This window comes from Peromyscus eremicus, chromosome 9 (genome assembly GCF_949786415.1).
Source record: "Peromyscus eremicus chromosome 9, PerEre_H2_v1, whole genome shotgun sequence".
Classification (NCBI taxonomy): domain Eukaryota; kingdom Metazoa; phylum Chordata; class Mammalia; order Rodentia; family Cricetidae; genus Peromyscus; species Peromyscus eremicus.
In genome coordinates, this window is record NC_081425.1 from 47,924,778 (window position 1) to 47,951,080 (window position 26,303).

The following is a 26,303-nucleotide window of genomic DNA, read 5'->3' on the forward strand; positions in this document are numbered from 1 at the left end:
ATGAAACTTGCTGCCACCTTCATCTTGGACTTTCATTCAAATAAGAATAAGTTTATTGTAACTTACAAACCTTAAATTATATAAATTATTATAATTAACATTATAAATAGACAAATGATAAGATATTTATAATTTTTTATAATGAATTATATATTTCTATTATGTAGAAGTCAATATATATGTATATTTACTTGTATACTCAATTATATATACAAATTATATATATAATATATGTATATTATATATATCCATGCAGTCTAAACACCCATACATAGAAACTAAAAATAAAATAAGTATTTAAAACAATAAAATGTATCTTAAAGTTTTCATACTTTTCTGTGAGAAAGTCCAGTATCATCAGCATTCTGAAAGCCAACCCCATGAACTCTAGGTAGAAGGAATTGTACTCAGAGTCTAATTCTCATTTAAGTTTGTGGAAAGGTGAAAAACCCTCTCCCAATGTCGGCGCAGTACTACATTATTGTAATTACAATCTAAAAGTCTCTTAAATGAACCTACACTAAATCCCTCCTCTCTTTGTCTGAGAACTGGTAAGTCAGCCTGCAATTGCCCCTTCCATAGCAACACTTTTTCTGTCATACATCAAGTCAAACTGTAAATAGTATGCTTTGCTAGGTACTATCTACATTTTCATGATGTCTGTCTAAATCTGACTTTAGAAATTACAATGAACAGGAAACCAAAAATTTGGAAACAGAAACAAAGGAAGATTATCATGGTGTTCCTTCTGCTTCCTGGGTGAACTAATTCTTCCTTCTTTTTCATACCCCTCATCCACCAGGGCCTCTGTGTCACCTGCAGACCACTGTCATGGTCTCCACCCTCATCTCCAGGGATTCTGAATTCTCCTTCCAAGAGCACCTGTTCCTTACTCCCCTCGGTCATTTTTCTGGTTTGGGTTAACTTTATTTCTAAAGCTACAATCAGCAAAGGCAGGGCGGGGAGGTAGCAAGCACCTATTTCCTAGCTTTGGATGCTTCCTCCCTCCTGAAGTCATGCAATTTCCTTTGGTCCACAGACCCCTACTTCAGGGGCTGAGGCTTCCTCAAGCTGCGCTTGGAATCAAGTGCTCAGGCTTAGCAGTCTTCAGGAATGATAATGACTGAAATTTTTAGAGCCGGCTTCTCCAGCCACCAACCCACATCCCGATTTTGTGCAATGATTGATAATTGCCATCAATATGTTCCTAATGTTCTTGTCAATATGTTCTTCTTTACTCTGATTGAAAAAATAAAATAAAATGAAAGTGTAAAACTTTAGTTAGCTCCATGCCTATGAAAGAATAATAAACATCTCCCATTCACGTCATCTGGTTCTGAGTCAAGAGAAATTCAAGTCTACAGAGGAAAAAAATCAATAGTATTAGACCCTTAAAGAACTGCTCTCCGTGTTTATTTTTGCCCTGAATAATTCTCTTTGTGGCCCGAAATAGAATTTTAATGATGGACTCATCAGTGCGCCAGCTTGTGAAATTTACTGGGAAATGTGAGGGTAACTACTTCCTCTTAGAAGCCTGAAAATGCCAGTTCATGTTCTTGTAGTATTTTGTCTGGCTTTGAAGACAATCTTTTTTTTTTTTTTTTTTTTTTTTTTTTTTTGAGACAGAATGTCCATTCACCTTAACTGGGGGGAAGGTGGGTCTTGTCTTCTAATACTTGCTACAGCTCCAATATCTCTAATGGCTAGAAGGCAACTCTGCCAACTACCTCACCCATGGTCTTTGGCTTGCCTTTGGTGTCAACCAGCATCAACAGAGATGGGATATAATTCAGGAGCTCACTTCTCTACTACTGTCTGGGTGAGCTTTATAAATGTCTGCTTCAGTGAGACACCCTCTCGCCTTCCCACAGTAGCAGTCTGAATATTCCACAAAGCTTAAATGACTGACTCTGTCCTGTCTCCTCTTAGGAACCAAGTCCCACTCTGCTCCCAAGTACAGCTAGCTTTTGAGCTTAAATGTCTAAAACTAGATTCCCCTTTCCTGATTTCTGAATCACTTTGGAGATAAAAGAGGTAGATGGAGGTGAAAGCATTAGCTTTATCTCCGGTAAGAATTAGACTTGAAAGTATGGCTTACCAATGTTGTTCTGGCAGGGTTTGAAAACATGTCTTCAGAATTGAGCTTACTCACCTAGGCACAGGAAGCACTAAAAGACTGCAGACACATCTCACCCACTCCTTGCAGGGGCGGCGTTTTAAAGAGTGATAGCATAGTGGGTCAGAGGGGAGCATCTGCTTCACGTGAGGGCCTCCTACAGGGGAAGGCGATAGGATGAGGTGAGGCCTGGCTGAAGCAGCTACATCTAGCATCTCTCCGAACTCATGGGAAATGGAGCAGGGCAGAGGGTGTTCAGAATATGTGTGGGGTGCCAGTGGCTGCTGCGATGATTTCTCATTAGTTTTGTGACTTAAACAACAGGAATTTCATTATCATGTGGTTCAACAATCTGAAAATACCTCACTGAACTAAAGGCAAGGTCCTGGCAGGAGCATACTTGCTGATGCGTCTAGGGGGAACTAGCTCTTGTTTTTTGGCTTATGATGTTGCCTGCGTTCGCTGGCTCAGGGCTCTCATCTAGTGACAGTATCTCTTCAGCCTCTTCTGTTGTCAGATCTTCTCTGGGCCTCCCGCTTCTCTCTGGTAATTGTGATTAGTGTTGGCAATTTGGATAGTCTGAGACATTCTCTTAGATCACAAATCTTAGCTCAGTGGCCAGGTCCCCACTGTTAGGAAGGCATAACATAATCATAGGTATCAGGGATTAGGATGTGGACATGTGTGTGGGACACCATCCTTCTTACTGTAGACTTCCTCATGGAAGCTGCAAGAATTGGGAAGAAATGGCCCTAACTTAACTTGTCCTGGTGGGAGGTTTCTGGATCTCTCTGCTCAGTTCCTGTGTAGAGAATGTTGTCTGGATTGACTGATGTATCCATTGCAGAGTGCTCTCTGCTGAGAAGTGAGACTGGTCTGACTTGTGATGTTGATGGTGGGTAACAGTGCAGTCAGTGCTTTAAGTGATGTCGATTTTATTTTACATTCCAAACAACTCTGAACAGTCTGTGTGGATTTTTATTTATTTATTTATTTTATTAAGAAATCTTTTTTTCATTTTACATACTAATCACAGATACCCTTCTCTTCCCTCTTCCCATCACCCCAGCCCCCCCCCCCCACACACACATTCCCTCCTTTGAGAAGGTAAGGCCTCCCATAGGTAGTCAGCAGAGCCTGGTACATTCAGTAGAGGCAGGTCCAAGCCCCTCCCCCTGCCTCAAATCTATGCGAGGTGTCCAACCATAGGTAGTGGGCTCCTAAAGGCCAGCCCATGCACCAGGGATGGATCCTGATGCTACTGCCAGGGGGCTTCTTAAGCAGATCAAGCTGTACAACTGTCTTGCTTATACAGAGGGCCTAGTCCAGTCCCATGGAGGCTCCACAGCTGTTGGTCTAAAGTTCATGAGTTTAGTTGTCTAGCTTGGTTTGGTTGTCTCTATAGGTTTCCCCATCATGATCTTTATGCCCCTAGGTCAAAGAATCCCTCTTCCCTGTCTTTGACTGGACTCCTGGAGCTTAGCTGGGTGCTTGACTATGGATCTCTGCATCTGCTTCCATCAGTTACTGGAAGAAGGCTCTATGATGACAGTTAGGAAATTCACGGATCTGATTACCAGGATAAGCCAGTTCAGGCACCCTCTCTGTATGGATATTTAAAAAGTAGATATTAATGTTTCTATTTTGTGACCAAGTACTGATCCTTATAGCTAGGTCTTTCATTTCAGACACCTGTGGTTTTTTATTTTCCTCACAGCTTCTCTAACTTGCATAAGAGTAGACCCCTAAGGTCTTGTCTCACCCACCATTATGAAAGGACCTAATTTATTTCTTGTTTACCCTTGCATAAGAGTAGACCCCTAAGGTCTTGTCTCACCCACCATTATGAAAGGACCTAATTTATTTCTTGTTTACCCTTGTCTAAGAGCAGACCCCTAAGGTCTTGTCCCACCCACAATTATGAAAGGACCTAATTTATTTCTTGGTTGTCTCTGTGTGGCAGAGGACCCGTCATGTCTTGTTCCCAATGACAGAGAGTAGAAGTGAATCCCAGAATGTCCTTGTGTTCTGTTCCTTATGTTTTAGCCTCCCATTCTCTTTCATTCCAGCTCACCAGAGTGCTCCACTGCAGCAGCTGCCAATGCACTGTATGAGAGAAAGGAATACCTTTGAGAAAAGTGTAGGCCTGGCAACTCTGCCACTGTCCCTGGGAAATCTGATGATGGTTTCTTCCCAGGCACTGTGACTCCAGTTCTCTTACAGAAAAGCATGCATGATTAACACAGGCAAGGCAGGGTGGAATTTAATGGGAAGAACTGAGACCATTTTCTACAAAGGTGTGACTAATTCATAGAAATAGTTCAAGCATATATCTAAATGAAATGTACACACACCATATTTTCTAAAGCCGAAGACCTGGAGCACTTGGTGAATATTTGCTGAAAGCATCTTCTAAACACTAGGCTGTGACAGAATTGATATTGACCATTCTCATCATCAGATGCCTTGAATGTTAAGATAATAAGTGCAGAATCATCTGGATGGCATGTAAGTTGGGCAGAATTTCTTTCCTGTGTTTCATTATCATTTGTTGTGAAGACAAGAGTTGCCGTGTACTGGAACTCAAGACACATAGAGGTGATTCCATATTCTGGTCTAGGTCCATGCCATGAAACTTCAGTGTCTTTATCTTTAAGATGGTACGTACAAGAATGACATTGAGTTTAGTATACATGCATCTTTGCAGCAATAGTCCTAGGGTATGCATTGATGGCAAGATCCTCTCTGCAAATGATTACCTTGGAAGATACTTCTCTAAGCTTTTAGATTGTCAAAGTTGCATTACCAAGCAAACATACATTGTCCCAGTGAACATAGACCAGGGACATTAGTTTTATCTTAGCTTTTTTTTTTTTTTTTTTTTTTTTTTGATTTTTCGAGACAGGGTTTCTCTCTGTGTAGCTTTGCGCCTTTCCTAGAACTCACTTGGTAGCCCAGGCTGGCCTCGAACTCACAGAGATCCGCCTGGCTCTGCCTCCCGAGTGCTGAGATTAAAGGCGTGCACCACCACCGCCTGGCTATCTTAGCTTTTTAAACTTCTCTGAGGAACAAAGTATCCAAGAACATTAATCTTGTTTTGTGACAAATGTGCCCAATGGTCTTAAATGCTCAAATGCTTAAGAGTATCCATCAAGATGAGAAGTTATATTGGCTTTCTTTTGACCTAATTTCTCATAGTTGATAGATTTTATTGTTTTGTTTTTAAAGCATCTTTAACATTTTAGGCAAATGTATTATAATCAAATGCATACACAATTAAAGAGTCAACTAAGCAGCCTTGGTATGCTGGGATAAAAAAATAGCATCATTACCTTTCTATAGAGGGTCTCTCTTTAAATATACCTACATCAAGCTTTATAACTTATTTCCATGTGTACAAATACCATGTTTATATGATAGCTTTGAAAGTCTGCTTCAGATATGACCCACTGAATTTGTTACCATGGACACTGACAAATTAGCTATGTTTTTTTTTTTTCTCTTGTCCTACTTCACAGAGCCTCATTTGTCTCCCTTGCTTTTCTCAATACTCACAGTCTTGTTAGATCTGTCATTATTAAGACTATACAAGGACAAATTTGTGCTTCTGTTAGTGAGCTATGATCACAATTCTTTCTTTTCCTTATCTTTCAATTATCTTTCCTAATGCTCCATGTTTTGCAAATTAGCTTAATTTTCCATCAAGTCAACCCACATTTAATCCCAAACTTGCTCATGATTGTTTAAATATTGTCTTTTGTAGTCACCTTCTCCTCAGGCCTACCTTTCAGAGACATTGCCCTTAGTACCTGTGACCAACTTTTACACAGGAAGCTGGGTATTCTTTCTGTCCCCCCACTAAGTCGGGCCTCCTGATTTTCTGGAATCCCATGCCATTTATTGTTGTTTTCTTGCTTGCTTTTGTATGTGGTTATGCACTTGATTCGTTGAGCACATTTTCTGGGAATGGATGCATGAAGAAAAAAATTCTCTGACATCTTGTATTTCAGTGTTTCTGTCTTTGCTTGTAATTATCCTCCAGAATTTTGAGGCCATTGTTCAATTTCCTTTCAGATTCTAGAATTGCTTTTGAGAACTTTGGAATTTCTTTTTACTGTTGCTTTAGGCAGGGCCTACTTTTCCTCTGGTATTTTCTTCAGCTTTATTTCAGAAATGTCTGTACCTGCTATGACCTTGTGTAAGTCTGCTTTCGTTCACTTGGGCATTTGACAAGAGCTGGGTCTAGAACTCATGCCGTCAGCTTTTCAAATGTCTCAAGTCATTTCTGTCACAGTTTTGTTGTCATTTCTATCTCAGTTTGAAATTCCTTATGTTAGCTGAATGACATTGTCCCTTTAAAGTGATTTTAATTCTCTAATAGTTTGGCTTTACATTTTTCTAAATCCCTTTTTTTTTCTAAAAATTTCTTATTCCAAGCCTTTGCTTTTAGTTGGTTGCTGAGAGCATCTAGTTTTCAAAGAGTCAACAAGGCAACAAGTTATGACAATAGCTCTGAGATGGTTGTCTCTTTCTAACTCTTCTTCGGAGTGCAGTTTTCCAGAGATGACCTCATGTGTAGTATTCAAAAGATAGAATGCAGAAGCAGACACAAGGGTCCAGCTTGTTTTTATTAAGCTGTGTGCTACCAAGATTTGGAAAATAATGTAACACAAAGGCACATAATTTTTTGTTTTGGATTTATGATTTCTTCATAGAAATGCATTATTTATGCTATGCATTAAGTATTTTGTATAATATACTAACCACTCTGCAAATACTTAGCAGGTTCTCTTTTAAGCTCTCATGTGAAGAACCATGATAGAATAACCACCATAAACAAAAGCTTTTCAGTATTCTCAATATTTTTTTTAAGAATACTAAGGACTCCTATAACAGGAGGTGTGAAAACTGCAACCATAAATATTTCTTATTAGACCATTATAGTCTTGTTTCTCAGGCACAATACTTTTATTTCTCTTGGGATATTAATTTATATTGTGTATGTGTGGCTCTCTTTGTGTGTATTTGTATATGTGCAGTTTGCAGGTACAACTTGTGTGGGTAGATAGATGGTGAGTTTGTGTGTACACATGCATATAGGGGCCAGGGTTTTTTATTAGCATCTTCCTCTATCGCTTCCCCTCTTATTTTCTGGGACAAGGCCTCTAACTGAATCCAGAGCTCATCAATTGTGCAAGACTATCTGGGAAGCGACCTCCAGGAATCCTCCTGTACCTGCCTGCCCAGAATAGAATTGTAGGGATTTAGAGCACCATCCCTGGCTTTTTCTCTTGGTTTAGGAACCTGGATACTGGTCTTCAGTCTAGTGTGACTGTAATTTTACTGGCTGGGTCATCTCTCCAGCCCCAGGATATTATTTTCTTTTGAATTTTCCTTTTCCTCAGGTGGTCTTTTTGCTAAGTTCTCTCTCTGTTTCTCTTTGTCTCTCTCTGTACCTCTCCCTCCTTACTTTCCCTCTCCTCCCCCACCATATCCCAGAGGCTCTCCAGAGCTGACCAATGGTCCTTCAGTGCTCCTATAAGAATCAAAGTTCAGAGCATCAGTGTAGCAGGCTTTCTTTGGGCCAACAAACAGCTCCCAAATCATAACATGGAGACTTATTACTAGTTATGAATGCTTGGCCTTATCTTATACTTGACCCACTAGATCTTATAACTTAATTTAACCTGTTTCTCTTCATCTACATTTTGCCCCAGGGCATTTTACCTTTCTTTCATTCTGTATATCCTACTCTGTGTGGCCAGCTGGTGACTGCCTAGCTGGCTGGCCCTGGACATCTCCCTCTCTTTCTCCCTCATTCTCCCCTCCCCTCCCCTCCCCTCCCCTCCCCTCCCCTCCTCTCCTCTCCTCTCCCATTCCTAGATTCCTCCCCCTACTTATTCTCTCTGTCTGCCAGCCCCACCCATCCCTTTACTGCCTAGCTATTGATCATTCAGCTTTTTGTTAGACCCATCAGGTACCTTAGGGAGGCAAGGTGAAAGAAATGTAACACATTTTTGCCTCATTAAACAAATGTAACATAAACAAATGCAACACACCTTTACATAGTTAAAGTAATATTCCACAACACATCAGCCGGAGTTTTCCCTGGTGACCTGAATACTAAAGCACCAGTTATGAAATCATTGTCCTTGGATCTTTTCCATTAGATTGATCTCATTTCCTAGAGAGTTTTCGGCTTCTTCTTGGAGAACCATGAGGGCTGAACTTGGGATCTGTTCTAGTTCGATTCTCTTGCTGTAACAAATATTATGACCAAAAAGCAACTTGGGAAGGAAAGGGATTCATTGGCTTACACATCGAGGTCACAGTTCATCACTGAGGAAATCAAGGGTGGCAGCTCAATCAGGAACTGAAGCAGAAACCATGGGGGAAGGCTGCTTGCTGGCTTCCTCACAATCACACTGGCTCATGTTCAGCTATCTTTCTTGGACAGCCCACACCCACTTATTTATGTATGTACAACTAGAGTGGGCTAGGCCCTTTAAAATGAATTAGCAAACAAGAATAGGCTTCACACACATGCCCACAGGCCAATCTGATAAAGGCACTCTTTCTGTTGATGTCCTTCTTCCCAGATGACTCTAGTTTGTGTCAAGTTGATAAAATCTTCCAGTACAGGAGCTGATCATCAGAACTACCAGGAGGTTCTCAGCATTCAACACACTGAGCTTTGCAGTGAGGGAGCTCCACTTCTGTACCTGTGTTCTTCTCAGTCCTGGGATCCTCTGCCTCATTCTCTATGGAGAATCAACCTCCAGTATGATACTAGTCTGTAATATAAGGTAACGTTCCTCATCATCACCCTTCACCTCCACAAGCTCTTCCAAGTGCTGGTTTCTTGGCTTTGAACATCTGTATCTTTCAGGCTGTCACTTTACCCATGGCCAGCTGAGGGAGAGTTTGGTTCTTTTGTTTTTGACACACAAGTTGTCACTTGCCCAACAGCGTCCAGTTTCCAAACAGTGTTATGTTTGCCTTCTCTCTCCTTTCTGTGAGCTTATGGTTATAAAAAAAAAGTTCAATATAAATATCTTTTCTAAGATTTGCTAATCTATAGCAGAATTGCTTGAGCGTGTTGAGCATTCCATCATTATATAGAACCGGGTCCAATCTTTATATGGCCCAGGCATGTGGCCAGTGTTTATTTTTGTGAGTGTTTCTTTCTGAAGAGTCCGAGATGATGTCAATTTCTGTTGCCAAAGTTGTCTCTAAGTTCTCTACTCAGTTCATTTTTAGCATAGGACAGATAGGCTAGAAAATCTAATATTAACAATTTTCCCTAAGATTTTCTTTTAGGCATCAAGGACTTAAATGAATACACTTGATTTTGCTGAAGTTGTAACAATGAAATTGCTATTTTTAATTTTTTTATGAGCAGTTTCACAACGATAAATGTTTTATCATTTCCAATACTGGTATCAGATAAGCACTGGCTGTGTCTAGAATTTCATCTTCTGTAGGAAATGACACAAAATGCAGATATGCTGAATGCTCTATAGGAAAATTTTTAGCTTGAGAATTCATTAATATTTATTGAACTCTGTAAGCCTTGACCTCTAGTCATATCTCAGTAGTATTTAGGGAGACTGTGTCACTTTTGAGGACCATTTAAGGCACAGCTGGTACTGGGAATATTTTTAGAAAAATGACTAACTAAAATCCACCAGTAGAGGAAAATGTCAGTGCTTCTTAGTTTGATCTTTAAAAAGACATTTCCCTTTTCCATTTCTTCAAGAGAATTTAGGAGTGACCCTTTCCTCACTTGAGGGTCTTGTATCCAAAACACCTCACTCCAGGGGTGCATTTATTGAGCTGTGCAACTCTCCCCCGTTTCCCGGCCTTCTGTAGTCAAGGCAGCAGAGTTCCTATATGTGCCTCAGAGAATCGAAGCTGGAAGGAAGAAGGAAGAAATTAAAATGTGTGGATCTTTGATTATTTATTGGGAATCCTAAGGGGGGCTTTATTTGGACAATTTGTCTTGTTATTTTTTTTCTGGTGATTTTATCAGTGTAAAGTTTACAGGAATGTTGCTCTGTCAAGTATGGTCTGTACTTGGGGTGCTGTAGTAATAATGGGTGTGGTCTGTACTTGGGGTGCTGTAGTAATAACGGGTGTGGTCTGTACTTGGGGTGCTGTAGTAATAACGGGTGTGGTCTGTACTTGGGGTGCTGTAGTAATAATGGGTGTGGTCTGTACTTGGGGTGCTGTAGTAATAACGGGTATGGTCTATACTTGGGGTGCTGTAGTAATAATGGGTGTGGTCTTAATTGGGGTGCTGTAGTAATAATGGGTGTGGTCTTACTTGGGGTGCTGTAGTAATAATGGGTGTGGTCTTAATTGGGGTGCTGTAGTAATAATGGGTGTGGTCTTACTTGGGGTGCTGTAGTAATAACGGGTGTGGTCTGTACTTGGGGTGCTGTAGTAATAATGGATGTGGTCTGTACTTGGGGTGCTGTAGTAATAATGGTGTACTGACTGCTTAGGAACAAGAGAGGGACACAAATGCCAGCCTGTTGAATGAAAAATCAGCATACAAACCAGAAGTAAATAAGTAATTGGGGAAAAGTTGCCAAAGGGGAGCTCTGAAATGTTAGACTCCAGACTAGTAGGGCTGATGTGGACCCCAGAACACCAACTTTATTCTTTATCCCTTACAAAATTCTGATGAAAATTTCACTTTGTAGCTTAGGGGCCATTTTTAAAACATTTATAGGCTCTTACCATGTATTGATGCCTTTGACTTTTGCTTAAAATGCAAATGATTGATACAAATACAGACCGCATTTTTCAAGATATTTGTGACTTTTGCTTTTGATGTCACTTAGTTCTAATATGTCACTTAAATTATGGTCAGTTCTCACTTCTCTTCAGGCATTGGAAATTATTGTGACGTTAAAATAAAATTAAGCTACATATTACTTTTAATCTTAATGACATTTAAGTGATTATTGAATTTAACAGTTAATGAAGCTTTCATAATAAAACATTTTGATGATACCCAGTGATCCCTTTCTAATTTCAACTGTTTTGCAGCTAACAATTCACATTTCTTACCTTGTATGTCTAAGGCAATGTGTCTTGAATGCCTGGGGGATAAAATACATGAGATGTGGGTGCATTTTGATCTTGGAGCAGGGGCTGGAACATCATTGTCCAAGATCACGGGAAAGATAGATTTGATCAAAATAGCATGAAGAACATTGATTTGGGTGTTAAGATCTATAACTAACTGAAAAGGAGATTAAAATAGACATGGCACTGACCTTCAGTTACTTCGAGAGTTCTCTAGTAGGAAAAATCTCTAAGGTCCTATGATGGACCATAGGCTTGACTTGAGATCAATAGATGTAACTGATGTGGAAGTGAATTTTGTTCAATGTCAAGGATTTTCTCACCAATTAGGGAGAGGGTGGTTGTAGGAGATAAGAAAACCCTTGACCTGTTTAGTCTGAACCTCCATCTTTAAAATAATTGTAAAATTCTGGTATATAGTTGACTTAGATGACCCGAGATGTATGAAACTAAGATTCTACAAGTAAAAGCTTCAAAATCTAATTGCTATGAATAATTTATAAATGATTACATTTGCACATAATCCCTCATAAGTTCACCTTGGCTACATCTACAATTAATAAATCTCTTGGAGACTATAAGGGCACACTTAGTCTTAAGTAAATTTATTTCCACAGCTGTTTGCTAATCCTTTTATTTTTTCTTATTAGAAGTTTGCTAAAAGGGGAAGAGGATACAAAGGCAAAGATATCCATAACATTTTTCATGAAAATTGAAGAAACAGACAAAAAAACCATGCAGAAATGATTATAGATGAAAACAATACGATGAAAACAATTTACCTCAGAAACACGGCGTCTTATTACAATCATCCCAATCTTTCTCACTGGGAAGGAGACGGAGAACTTTACAAAATTACTCCCCCAACACACACACACCAAAACACCTCTGTTGGCAGAGATGTTTCTGTCCTGCTGCTTTGCTCAGAGCTGGGGGCATAGGTTTGTCTGAATTGCAGGATACCACACACTAATTTAAATGCTACAGGGATACCTGGATGCACTATCACATTACCTTGGTCTGAATAAACAACAGTCCTAACACCTGTCATCCTCCTATTACATTAACAGCAAAAACAAAACAATTGTTTATGTTAAAATTTCTGGTACTTAATTAGCAAAGTGAAAGATCTGTGAATACACGAGTTAAAAGTCTGGATCTATAAAATCTTCCCACGGATTTCAGAAATTGAAGTTAGAAATTAAATGAACCTTTCCTCATTCCCCAAAAAGACAGTCTTCCGTCTGGAAGAGAAACTGGCCAGGCTGTGGTACTTGATAGCTTGGTATTCAGTGCACCTTACAGACTGTATATTTTTGTCCAATTACCCCCTCCCCCATTGCAATCTGAATAGTTAGGCTATGATGGTGGAGCTTCATGAATGGAAGTCATGAGTCTACAATTGGGTGAGGGGATCAGACTCTGCTTTCACTGGGTGAAGACACAGTAATCAGTGGCCATGTAAGAACAGGGAATTGGATCTGCCTTGATCATGGATTTCCTAGGCTCCAGAAATCAGAGACAAAATGGTTTTTGTTTACACTGCCTAGTCTGTGCATTTCTCATGTCGCAGACCTTAAACCTTCAGATGCATGACTTTTTTTTATATAATTTAAAAAATTTAAGTTTTTTTCATTTTACATACCAACCACAGTTCCCCCTCTCATCCCTCCTCCCTTCCCCCCCACCTCACCCCCCACCCCAACCCACCCCCATTCCCTCCTCCAAAAGGATAAAGGCTCCCATGGGGAGTCAGCAAAGCCTGCTACATTCAGCTGAGGCAGGACCAAGCCCCTCCCACCTGCATCTAGCCCTCCCCCAGCTCGACCATCCTGTTCCCTCATGTTCTCATCCTCCATCCTCTCCTCTACTGCCCCTCCCCCACCCCCAGATTAGCCAGGAGATCTCACCTATTTCCTCTTCCCAGGTCGACCCATGTGTCTCTCTTAAGGTCCTCCTTGTTAGCTAACTTCTCTGGAGCTGTGGGTTGTAGTCTGGTCCATCCTTTGCTTTACATCTAGTGTCCACTTATAAGTGAATGCATACTGTGTTTGTCTTTCTGAGTCTGGGTTACCTCACTCAGGATGATATTTTCTCGTTCCATACACTTGCCTGCAAATTTCATGATGTCATTGTTGGTTTTTACAGCTGAATAATGCTCCATTGTGTAAATATACCACATTTTCTTTATCCACTCTTCAGGTGAGGGGCATCTAGGTTGTTTGTAGGTTCTGGCTATTACGAACAATGATGCTGCGAGCATAGTTTAGCAGGTGGCATGACTCTTCTTAATGAAGCATGGGTTCAGCCAAATGTCTCCACCCTCCACAATCTTGAACCACTTGTGATAGCCCACTTGTAATGTAAGTTTGTTAGTCTGAAGGATATACTTCAGATCTTGACCCTCAGGAGTTTTAGAAGCTTATGTTTAAGAGTCTGAATCCTCGTGTGTGTGTGTGTGTGTGTGTGTGTGTGTGTGTGTGTGTTAATGTGTGTGTGTGTGTGTGTGTAATGTCAGGTTTCTGGATTAGGTAAAGACCAATTAACTATTTGTGGAACATCTTATGTTTAAGAGCCTGAATCCTCGTGTGTGTGTGTGTGTGTGTGTGTGTGTGTGTGTGTGTGTGTATGTGTAATGTCAGGTTTCTGGATTAGGTAAAGACCAATTAACTATTTGTGGAACATCTTATGTTTAAGAGCCTGAATCCTCGTGTGTGTGTGTGTGTGTGTGTGTGTGTGTGTGTGTGTGTGTATGTGTAATGTCAGGTTTCTGGATTAGGTAAAGACCAATTAACTATTTGTGGAACATCTTGTGGGGATTCCTGGCCTTTAGTCTCCAAAGGTGAGGACAGACATCCCTGTATCAGAGAACTGCATAAACCTACAATCAGAAGTTTCTGAGTTTTCATAATGCTTTATCTCATTTCCTTCAGAAAGTAGTTGGGTGAAGATGGGAGGGAGAGAATGTGGGAGGGAGGGAGGGAGGAAGGAAGGAAGGGAAAGAAGGAAGGAAATGGATTAAGAAAGGGATAGATTGATAGGAACACTGAACTTTTCCCCCATGGAATATAAACAAACCCTTACTAAGTAAAAGCAGCTAGGACCTTATGTTTTTTTACCTTTCTGACACAAAAAAGTGTCTCTGGCAAAAGGAAACCAGGATATCTTTTGAGAGCTGGTTTTAGTTTTCAAGATTTATCTTTGTCTTCCAAGTCTTGTTCAACTCCCCAGAATCCTTTAACCCAGGCTCCTGGCTTTCTTTGCTCTGGAAGACTTGACTATATTCCTCCACAGACAAACTTACATTACAACCTGGATATCACAGGTGACCCTAGAGTAGTACAATGGAGGCGTTTCAGTGAACCATTTATTTCATTAAGAAGAACCATGAATGTGAAAATAATTAACAGTACACTCCAAAGCTGTGTAGTTGCTGATATGCAGTAATCTTATGATTGCAAGATAGTGTAGTTTCCTAGGAAGCCTCTTCTTTCATCCTCTATGAGAATTTCACACCTTAGCTCTCTTCAAAATTTCCTTTTAGATCCACACACTGTTTGGACCAGTATTCAAGTGGTTCACAGAGATTTCCTCATCCTGTACCTCCAAAGCCATCAGTGTCCACCTCCACTGTATCTCCATCCTCTCCTATATCCACTGATGACCAGGAACCCCCGCTTCCATTACCCTAAGCACTTTTCTTCTTCAGCATCTCCACTTTGTGAATATTCAGCTTTCTCCTCACATTTCAATCACACCAAACATCATTGCTACAGTATTCCCTTAGGTGACTTGTCAATTTTTCTTTGTTTAGTTTTCCAAAAACAGTGTTTACCCATTTATTTCTTCATCTACATCTTTCCTCTTACTTCAGATCTTTTTAGTCTTTTCCTCATAAACGGGAATTGTTTCTCTAGGGTCACTGGATTCTTCTGTTTTTACAAATTTGCAAAAGTTTACTCTCCATGATAACCCAGTCACTTTCATTAGAGTTGATTTCTCTACTTATTCCACTGGGCATTAATCAAGCCATGGTTATTCAATCTGCATTTCGGTTAAGGAGTTCTATGATATGTATGAAGTACAAAAATCAATTAACTTTCATGACAGTTTTCAAGCAATAAATCATGGCTGTGGTTAAGTAGAAAATAGAAGGAAAAAATTCTACTCCTTCAGTAGTCATTGTCACTAATGCCCTTTTTAAAAGTCCATAGCTACATGTATTAATATAAGTTCACATCTCATCCTTACAGACTCTAGAATAATAGTAAGCCTGTTTGAAGCTTGTATACTCCCCTACTTCCCTAAAAACTCAGTAACTGAGATAGTCTGCTCTTCTGATAGGGATGAGAGCATTAAGAGCTTCAGTTCTTTATGTCTAACTGTGGCACTCTAATGGGTGTGTCAAAAACACAATGGAAGAAGAATCTAAAGTCATGCTCTGTGTGTATGTAATTTTATTTTCACAAAATCCATTCATTTAACCCATTAAGAAGAGTCACCGTTATGCATGGTGGGGACCACAGCAGGGATTTGTTTGCAGTTCAGGAACACTGGTCCTGGTTTGACTTTGCATAAATCTCTGGATTATTTTGACAACCTGAGTATTTTACACAAAATTGGAGCATATTAACTACACAAGAAATACGCAAAAAATTTGAAATAATAAATGAGACTATGAGACTTTAAACTTCTTAAACCATTTTTTCTATTATTATTTCAGACTTAATTCTCTCAGTAGTGATGAAAGTTTATTAGCTTTCCTATACAGTTTGTGTGTGTGTGTGTGTGTGCCTGAAGCTGGGTGTCTTCTTATATCATTCTCCACTTTATTGAAACAGGGTCTCTTACTAAACCCAGAGCTCACCTAGTTATCCAGCTTGAACAGAGCCTGCTGAGTCCTGGGACAATTGCCACCACTGCCAGGGGTTTACAGTCTAAGGATCCAAACTTCTGGTCTCATGTTTGTGCTCCAAGTGCTTTATCCACTAAGCCATTGCCCAAGGCTCCTTTATATAACTTAAAGAACTAGTTTCAAAAGATGAAAATCAAAGTTAACACAACTAATATGAGGCTCCTTCTTGATATTCAGTCCATTAAAATTGTGTAGAGTTTTAACATCTAATAAATATTCATTAATGGTTGTCCGTATACCAGTAGTGAAACAAGTACCCTGGAAATGTGAGTATTGGTGGAGCATGCACATGTTACAGTGCGCTTCTGAGCTCACTTGGCAGACAATGTTAATTTTTAACTTGAGTCTTTCCTAATGAAATTAGCTGAAGATTTTTTTCTTCAGTAAATCTCAATGCAGGTCACTTTCCTGTCAGCCACACCTGATACCTGATTTACCGTTGTAGCTTTAGCAGTGGCAAGATCAGTGAAGGGTCTCAGATTATATCCTACTTACATGATAATTTATTGTGTAACTGTTCCATTAAGGCAAGATATGAAACCCCTGGGTCAGAGACAAAGGTCTTTATTTTGTTTCAGAAGGCAGGACGGATATCAGCATACCTTATATTGGTTCACTGAGACCCAGACCAAATGGACTGGTAGTGAAAAGGGCCAGAACCTCCTCATATGTGGAGTTGGTCGTGTTACAGCAGAGGGATTTAGCATTTTAGGAACTTCAGTATTTTATAATAGAATGTAAACCTGCCTTCTCTTTGGAGTGCTCTCCTTAAACATCATTTTTATCTTTCAACACTATTCCTACACAAATATTGTTTGAAAGATATTCTGTAGCAAAGGGCAGGCTAAGTCTCTGCTAGCCAAGAGAGGTAGAACTCAGAATATCCATGCAGCATGATCACTCAGAAGGCTGATCAAATCCTATACCTTTCAAAGGTAAAGGACTCAGTCCTCCTCATGAGTTCCTGTCTCAGAGATCAGAATTGTGACTGAAATTGCTTATACTCTGAAGGATGAATCAATCAAGCCACTCTATGTCTAGTGAAGAACCAGCCTCAGAAACCATCTTAAGAAAAAGAGAGGGCTGTAAGTAATCTGTAGTTGTTGACTGATACATGGGTGCAGGATCTGGATTAAAGAGCAGTATTATAGATTAAGGCACTAATATTAAGGAGGCCAGTCAGCACACAAGCCATTTGAACATTTTAGATTACTCCCTGCTGACCAGTCTGGCTAGCAGACGCAGGTATCTGTGTTGCTGTCTATAGGTCCTTTCCTGGTTGAGTACGTACTGTGGACATTTTCTAAATCACAGAACCAGAGAGAAGAATATAGCTGGGTTTTAGTCAGCTATTACCTCATGGTCAATGTCAACACCCCTCCCCTCCCTATTCCCATCGCTTCTTGTATTACTTTTGAGAAATATCAGATATTAGATACTTCATTTGCTTTAGTTTTTCCTAAGCAAAAGGCATTTTTTCCCTCTCTTGCTTGTTCATTGCAGTCAACGTTTATTCAAGTGTGTGCCACTTGGCAGACAACCTGCACAAGTCACATATTTGAACCTCATTAGGGGCTTGGCATGTAAGTACACTCTCCTATACTTTTATTTTGTGTTCATTCTTTAACAGTATTCTCTATATTTTTGCCCATGATGTTGGAAGTATAAGTATTATTCTATTTGGGCATTGAAAGAAGAACATACCAAGTTTAGTCTCTCTCTCTCTCTCTCTCTCTCTCTCTCTCTCTCTCTCTCTCTCTCTCTCTCTCTCCTCTCTCCTCTCTCCTCTCTCCTCTCTCCTCTCTCCTCTCTCCTCTCTCCTCTCTCCTCTCTCCTCTCTCCTCTCTCCTCTCTCCTCTCTCCTCTCTCCTCTCTCCCTTCCTCCCTTTGGATACAGATTGGGGTGATCCTCTTTTAACTCAATGAAGCTGCCAATGAACCTTCTTCATCTGTTTACTCATGAGATATATGGCCTTAAAACTCTTTTTAAAATCAAGTGAGGTGGCACATACCTGTAATCCTATCACATCAGAGGCTGAGGCAGGAGGATTATGAGATAGCAAGTACCAAGCCAGGCTGGGATAGACAGTGAGAACTTGTATGAAAAATTCGAACACACCAAAGCAGAAGGAAAACTCGTTTTGCTTGAGAGAACAGTGTCTATATATGCGAATCTGGGCAACCTCTTGGAACTAATTCTTTCTGGGCTGTGACCTACTCTTCTTGTTTTCTTATGAGCTGACTCTGTTTTAGAAACGAATTGTCAGAAAGAAGCAGGGCTCAGTGTCCAAAGAAATGGCCCCAGCACCTCCCAGCACCCAGGTTAATCTGCTGGAAGGAAAATGAGCTGCTAGTACAGTTCCCAATTCAATTTGTTAGAACCGTTCGTTAATGACTCAGAAAAACAAAACAATCTTTAGTTAAACACCAGAGGTTCTCCAGGGAAACGGTGATTTCTTATTAATGTTTAGGAGTTTGTGTCCAGGGGTGGACGTTGTTATTGCTTCTTTTATTTGTTTTGTTTTGAGACATGGCCTCTCACTGAGCTTGGATCTCACTCTTTTCACCTAGACTAACTGGCCCAAGTGAGAGCCCAAGGTTTTTCTGTCTCCACCCCTGTCCCCAGCACTGAGGTTACAGGTATGTTGATGCATAAGGCCTTCTCGTGGGTTCTGGAAATCCAAACTCAGGTCCTCATGCTTAAGGAAGCATTTTACACACTGAACTGTCTCACCAGCCCTTAAGTGGTTCTAATACTATTAGGATATTGCAGCATGATAGGTAATTTTACATGGATGGGGTGGTAGGAGACAGTGAAGGACACAGGGAGAAATCTTCCTTTAGGCATGACATTGTTGAATGAATAAGCCACCAGAAGTCAAATAAATCTGTGAAGAACGAATCTTTCCCAGATTGGAATTGCTTAACAAGAAAGAAACGAGGTAGTCTGAGTGTTCTGACAAAGAGTTGGGAGTTCAGAGCACAAGTCTAGAGGAGTAGCAGTTTCATGGTGCCTGCTATAGGGATCTGGGTAACTAGGGAAGGAAGTCATGGGTGCTGCAAATGCATGATGGTATCTGTGAGCAGCCACTGCAGGACCAAAAGCAATGCTAACAAACTCTAGTGAGCTCCCTTTGTTAGTGTTTTTTAAAATCCCCCTTTCATGGACCTCATAAACAACTCCTTTTGGACATTTTTTCCCCAAAGATATATCAACACCTGTTAATAATATTCTTTATATTGAGCATTACTATTTTTTAAAAAGTATATTCACATGTATACTACTGTTCACATCTTAGGAAGAAAATCCCATAAGAGATGATTTAATATTTATAACACATTGACACTCAGGGATACTACTCAGTTTCCTCTTTTATGCCTTGTTAGAAAATTTTAATTTAGTGACTCAACTCATCCACGTTGATATCTTTAGTAATACATTATCTGGCACACCCGATGTGTGTTTACCACGTAGTAATTGTACTTAATGTTTTTTCTTATCTGTCGACCACATAAACTGTTCTGGCGATGACCAAACATCACAAAAATAGTGATTATCATGCTGTGTCTTGTATGTGGCAGCTTTAGCTTTTATTCCTCATCACAGGAAAACACAAGGTCTTTAAATAGAAGATTAAAAGACTCCTTTCTGGAGAGCACCAGCAGCGTTTCCCCAATAGCTTCTAATAATACTGAGTGGGAAAGAACAGTACACTGAATCATAGCCTTGCACTGTTACATAACAGCTTAAGGTCAGTTACGTAAGGAGATAGGCTAATAACGCAGAAGCATGCTTGGGCTACATCTGTACAAGAACCCAACATGCACAGGACCCACATGGCAGCTGGCTGGGGGTAGTCACAATCATGGTCTGATTTTACCCATCAGCTCCTCAGCTTACTCTCTGCAGTGAGCTCTTCTGGGTAACTTCTGCCTTATTGTCATAGGGGAAATGAAAGGACAAGTTGGTTTCTAGTACTTAAACATTAAACAGGGTCATATCAATTTATTAAGGTAGGGGTATTTTCCATAAGAAATTGATGTGGTCTCAAGAAGTCTGAACACCTGACTTATTTTTGCTTTCACATTTTTATTTATTATATCTTTAAAATTGAAATACAATTATATAATTTCCCCCTTCTCTTTTTTCCCTATACCCATCATGTTGTCCCCATCTCCTCTCAAATTGATGGCCTTATTTTCTTTATTTATAATATTATACTTATGTATAATGTATACATATACTTATGTATAATGTATAATATATACATATATGTATACACACAAATATATAAATCTGTTTTTGTTTTTGTATGCATATGACTTCAAGGCTGATCATTCTGCATTGGGCAACTAATAAGGGGATGATTTTTTCTGTATGTTTGTGGGTGTTTTGCCTACATATGTATCTGTTCACTACCTGTGTAGTGCTTATAGGGGCCATTAGAGGACATTGGATCCTCTGGAAATGGAATTACAGATGAGTATGAAACACCATGTGGGTGCTGGTAATCAAACCCAGGTCCTCTAGAATAGCAACTGGTGATCTTATCTTCTAAGCTATTTCCCAGCCCCCACACTTGACTTTTGAAGACAGGAAACAGAAATCCTTGGTGTACCAGGTCTGCCTTGGCTATATCCCCACCCCTACCCCTGCCCCACCCCACAGCATTGTGTTAGGTGGGGCAGAATCCAGACATTTCTGCCTTGGAACTAGTTAGTGTAAACATGGATCTTAATCTATTCTTACTATCCTTTAAATTTTGGATCAGACACTTACTTCCTCCAAGCCTCAGTTTCTCCGTTAGAAAATGTAGGTCATTTACTGTGCCTACATCAGAGGGTGTTAAGAAAGCAAAGAGGCTGGGGAAATGGCTACGTGGCAAAGGTGCTATTGTATAAGCCTGAGCACCAGGACTTGGGTCGCAGGCACAGACATAAATTCTGGGCGTGTGTGGCAGCTCAACTATGATCCAACACTTTGGAGGTAGGGATAGAGTTAATAAAGCAGCCTGGCTAGCTTGACTAGCTTAATTGGACACCTCTGGGTTCAAGTCAAAGACCCCGACTCAGTGCATAATGAGGAGATCAATCAAGGAAGACATCTAAGACTATTTATGGCCTCTGCATGTGGACACACATGTGTCTACACACATCCCCATATACATACATCCCCCCAAACATGCATACACAGGTCAGAAAAGGGCAAAATGAGATGATATGTGTCCAGGTGCTTCATAAGATGAAGAGTGCTCCATAAACACAAGGTACTATACTAGAGTTTCCTCCTAATGAAAATGTAAAGAATGCCTCCCAGGGGGACAGGGTTAGGATGGTCAAGTATTTCATGACACAGGCTTTGGCAGCTCTTGGTCTTGGATTTGATCCTGTAACATTAGACGTAAACACACACGTTTTCAACAACAAGTTCACTTTACAAACGATCACAGCCACTCTAGGACTGTTCTAACTCTACAAGAACTTGAAAGAAAAAGCTGTCACCCTGAACATCAAATGTAGACCTGTGTAATAGGTAAACGGCGTCGCTATTCAAGAATGCGTGGTTACACACAGAATGCACATAACGCCTTGGGAGAGAAACAGTGAACCACTCGAGCTGGGATTTGACTTTTCTAACTATGTTGCAGACCTTCATTTTGTTTAGAATTCAGTTGGGCTTTAGAGTGACACAAAGTGGGAGAGCCCAAGGTTCTAGTCCAGCAATTCCTTCTAATCTCTTTTTCATGGCCGTGTGAGTCTGGTGAAGTGTTCAGAAATGAGACCCAAGCACAGTGCTTTCCAAGAGGGGTACTTTCAGAGGCTCAATGGCGTAGTAATTAATTTCCCTGGCAAGTGTGAGTTGAGCTCTAATTTTAAAGCTGTATGTGTCTCTAATGGTGAGTTGAGACCATTAGCCTGGCCTTAGCCCACTGAGAAATGGCAAGGAAAATATTCATGTGGAAATCATTGTCCAGAAGTGCACTGAGGCTTGCATTTGTCCTCACTTTGACTTTGCATATGTAAACAAACACTTCTTGCTCTAATTTGGACTTCAGAACTGTGTTGCCAAATATACAGCTATTTATATTCTGTAAGGCACTGGACTAAACAGCCTATTAGTCTTTGAGGGCTCACAGGATGGAATCACTCTGCCTAATCTTTCAATGTTGAACACCACCAGAAAGAGCACAGGTCACCGACTTTCCCTCTCATTCTGTGTTCTAACTGTAGCTGAAAATTTGTGTTAGGGGTTTCAAATGATTGAGTTAATCATTTTGTCTTTTGCCAGGTCAAAATATTAATACTAGAGCTTCTTGAAGTGACATAGAAGTCACTTAATGAACACAAATTAACATAGACACAGGGATCAGTGCCATGTCTCTGGGTCTACCAAAAGATGAGTTTCCTAATGAAGAGCTCCTGATTTGATTGTGACTAATGAATGATCTCTCTCAGAGTACAGATCCCAACAAAAGTGAAGGTAGCACACAGCTACAGTTATGAACACTGGGAGGCCATCATAGCCTTTAGAACCAGGGAGAGAGGAAGCAGATAGCCTGTTTTGCATTGTGGGGGTTCTATGAGAGCCAGTCTGTGTTTGTAATATCCTAGCAAGAAGCATCCTGTAGGGAGCATTCTGGTGGGCCAGAAACAGCCATTTCAAGATGCAGAGGTCACCATGGAGATCCTGGTTTTGTTATTTACTTCAAATGATATGAATTTCCTTGACTCATTTTATTATGCAAAATGGAAATGTGATAATTTTATGGAAATTAGGTGAGTAAGCACAGATAAAGTGCCTAGAACCATGCCTTGCCAAGAAAGAGCACTCAGTGTAAACTGCTTGCTTGTCTGGTAGTGGATGGTAGGGGCACAGGGAAATATGGCTGTCTTGTGAGGCTTAGTTCACCCAGTTAAGCATAATAAAGATCTCCATGGGTGGCTGGAATAGACTTTGACATTTGAATTTGCATACTCTGACTAGGCCACTCTAGCTCTCTTCCTCCACTCTCCATTCAGTTTATACCCAGGCATCAGGTGGTGCCAAGGAGTGTCAGAAAAATTGCAGGTGTCTCTTTAGTTATCCCAAGGACATTGTTCACATCCTTGTAGAGAAGGGCCTTGAAGTATCTATATCCAAATGGTACTGTACCATAGAGGGAATGAAGACGAAGATGGCAGAAACGGATGGTACTGATGCAAAGTACTGCACTGCTTCCTTTCAGCAAACACTGTTATCTTTCAGAATCAAACAGCCCCAAGAACTTCCTCCTCTCTCCCTGACACTCAGATACATTTGACTTTAGGTGGACTTTTAATAGGAAATCAAACTAATTGTATTAAATCTCTCTTCAACTTAACAACAGCGCTGGGCTGTAACAATGAGAATAAAATACATTCCCTGACCTCAAGGAGGCTACTATTTAAGGATATGGGAGCTCCATGTCAAAAGAACCATCTTAGCAGTGGAAGGTAAGGGCTGCCAAGAAAGGGGACCATGCAGGGGATCATACCAGGAATTACTGAATGTGTTTCCATAAGAAATTAGGGAGAGGGACAGATAACATTAAAGGCCATTTGAGGGGTCCTACAGAGGCTCCTCTTTCTTGACTCACCATATAGAAGCCCAGGCACCCCATCTCTTTGTATCAAGGTGGAACTGGGAGTATAATTTGTTGCCCTAGTTTTTGGCTCCAACAGCATAATTTCTCCGTTGATGTAAAAACAACTCTCACCTCAAAGGGAAGAAGAGGTAGTTTATTCTGAGCCAAATACAAGTGACCACGTTTCAGATGGCCTCAAATAACACGTTTCAATGTGGAATCAGCTCTGTGAACTTTCTATAGGCATGAATTAAGGCATTTACCAAATACATCATGGGGACGCAGGGTAGGTGGTTACAACAAAGGAAGGAGAACTTGTGCAGGTCACATGGTGTGCAATGACATTGCTAGCATGGTGGCGGGGGGGTGGTGGACTCTAGTAGTTTATTCATACATCTCAAAGGCCTCAGTGAGAAAGAAGTTGGGTCAGACACAGGAGTGGGCAATGAATTACTCTTAAGGATACTAAAGATAGCTCAAGATAATTTGGCTGTGAATATGTAATATTCTCATTCTCTATAATCATGAAATTCCAATCAATCAGCCTTGTAAAACCTTTAATAGAGGCATGGGTATTGTGTATATGGGGCACACACTTCAATTCACATTTCTTTTCTAGATAGTAAAATAAAAATCTACATTGTGTGTGTGTGTGTGTGTGTGTGTGTGTGTGTGTGTGTGTGTATGAGTGTAGGTGGATATATGCCATGGTGTATACATCTAGAGTTAGGTTCTCTGCTTGCAACATGTTTGTTCCAGGGCTCAAACCCAAGTCCTCAGGCTTGTCAGGGAGTGCCTCTAGCTGCTGAACAGTCCTTGCCTACTCCATGCCACATTTCTAAGGGGCTTGGAGAATTATGACAATTAACAAACTAGTTGCATATTTCAGATGAAGTTCTATTTCTATATTCAAGGAATGACCCTCTTTTCACAAAGACCAGCACTGTGCACATACAGCTAGCATAGAGACAGTAAATAATATGTTATTTTTGTTTCAGAATAAAAGAATGGTTATATGTCCTGGCTAGTGGGGTGTGATTGAAAGCGAGCAATTGCTAAGTGAAGTTGGAATGCAGTGGTGTGGAGGAAAGTGAAGTGTAAAGACTCTTTGGTCTCACGGTGAAGACTCTTAAAGGCAATATTGAAACAGGTTGATGCTACCTTTTATACACTGAGGAGCTATCCAAATCATTTTATTGTTTTAGACAAGACTGTTCCTCCCAGAAGCATTTGCATTACACTTGATGATTCTCTAATTGCTGTAATTTTAGGGACTCCATGGTCAGTCCATCTTCATTAATTCTCAGGGTATTGCAGAATATCAGACTGGTAATGTCTCTGAACACACATTGAGTGAATTTCCTAAATTTCCAGGGAAGCTGTGAGGCATCTGTGAAGTAACACAAAACGCACAATGGGAACTAGCAATTACTGTAGCAAATTATATCAGAGCTTCAACATGACTCATTCATTAATCCATTCAGTATTTACCTGTTGGGTTTGGGGCCCTGTGTAATTGATGAGAACTGTAAGATATAAAGGAAAGAATGAGATAGCAGAAAACTAAAAGATGGAAGTTTTTAGGGATACGGTAAGATACACACCTAACAGATATATGCACAGATTTTTTTCCCCTAATTTTTAAATTAATTCTTTTAGAATTTTATAAAGCATATTTTGATCATATTCATTCTCCTCCCCAAACTACTCCCAGATCCATCCCCATTTCCTAGCAGCCCAACTGTGTGTAACCTTAAAACAAACAAACAAACAAACAAAAAGCAAAAAGCTATCAAGTCTAATCTGTGCTACCTGTGTACACTTGGATCTGTGGTCTTCCACAGAAGCATGGTCCATCTGCCATGTACAACACCCTTAGAGAAGACTGACTATTCCTCTTCTACAAGCAATCATTTGCCACTATCTCATCAACCAGAGATGGGGCTTCATGCCTACCTCCCCTCTCCATGTTGGATTTTTTTTTTTTTAATTTTGTGGCTTGAGCTTGTGCAGGCCATTTGCATGCTGTCAAACCATTGTAAATTCATATATATGGGTAACTTCCAGACAGCCCCATTTCCTTGTATTTGCTCATGTGCTCTGGCACTTACAGTCTTTTCCTCTTCGTCTTCTACAATAATCCCCGAGGCCCAGAAGGCGAGGGTGTGATGCAGATGTCTACTTTAGGGCTGAGAATTCTGTAGTGTCTTTTTCTCTCCACCTTGGCCAGTTATGAGTGTCTCTGTGAATTGCCAACTACTGCAAAAAGAAATTCCTCTGTGAGGGTAGAGGGAAGCATTAATCTATGGGTATAGTGATACATCATTAGGACTCAATGTAATGCCCTTCATTTAACAAAATACAAGTAGCAGGTTCTCCCCTAGGGCCAATAACTGTCTTGCTGTAGTTTTTGTCCCTGATACTAGTGCCAGGTATGGGTTTTATCTTAGGGAGCAGGACTTAAATCAAGTCAGAAAGTGGTTGATTACTCCGATGATGCTCACGCTATTGTAACAGTAGCCATATCTTGCCAGGTCCGTTGCTATGGTAGCTTTCAGCGTTTACAGCTGGG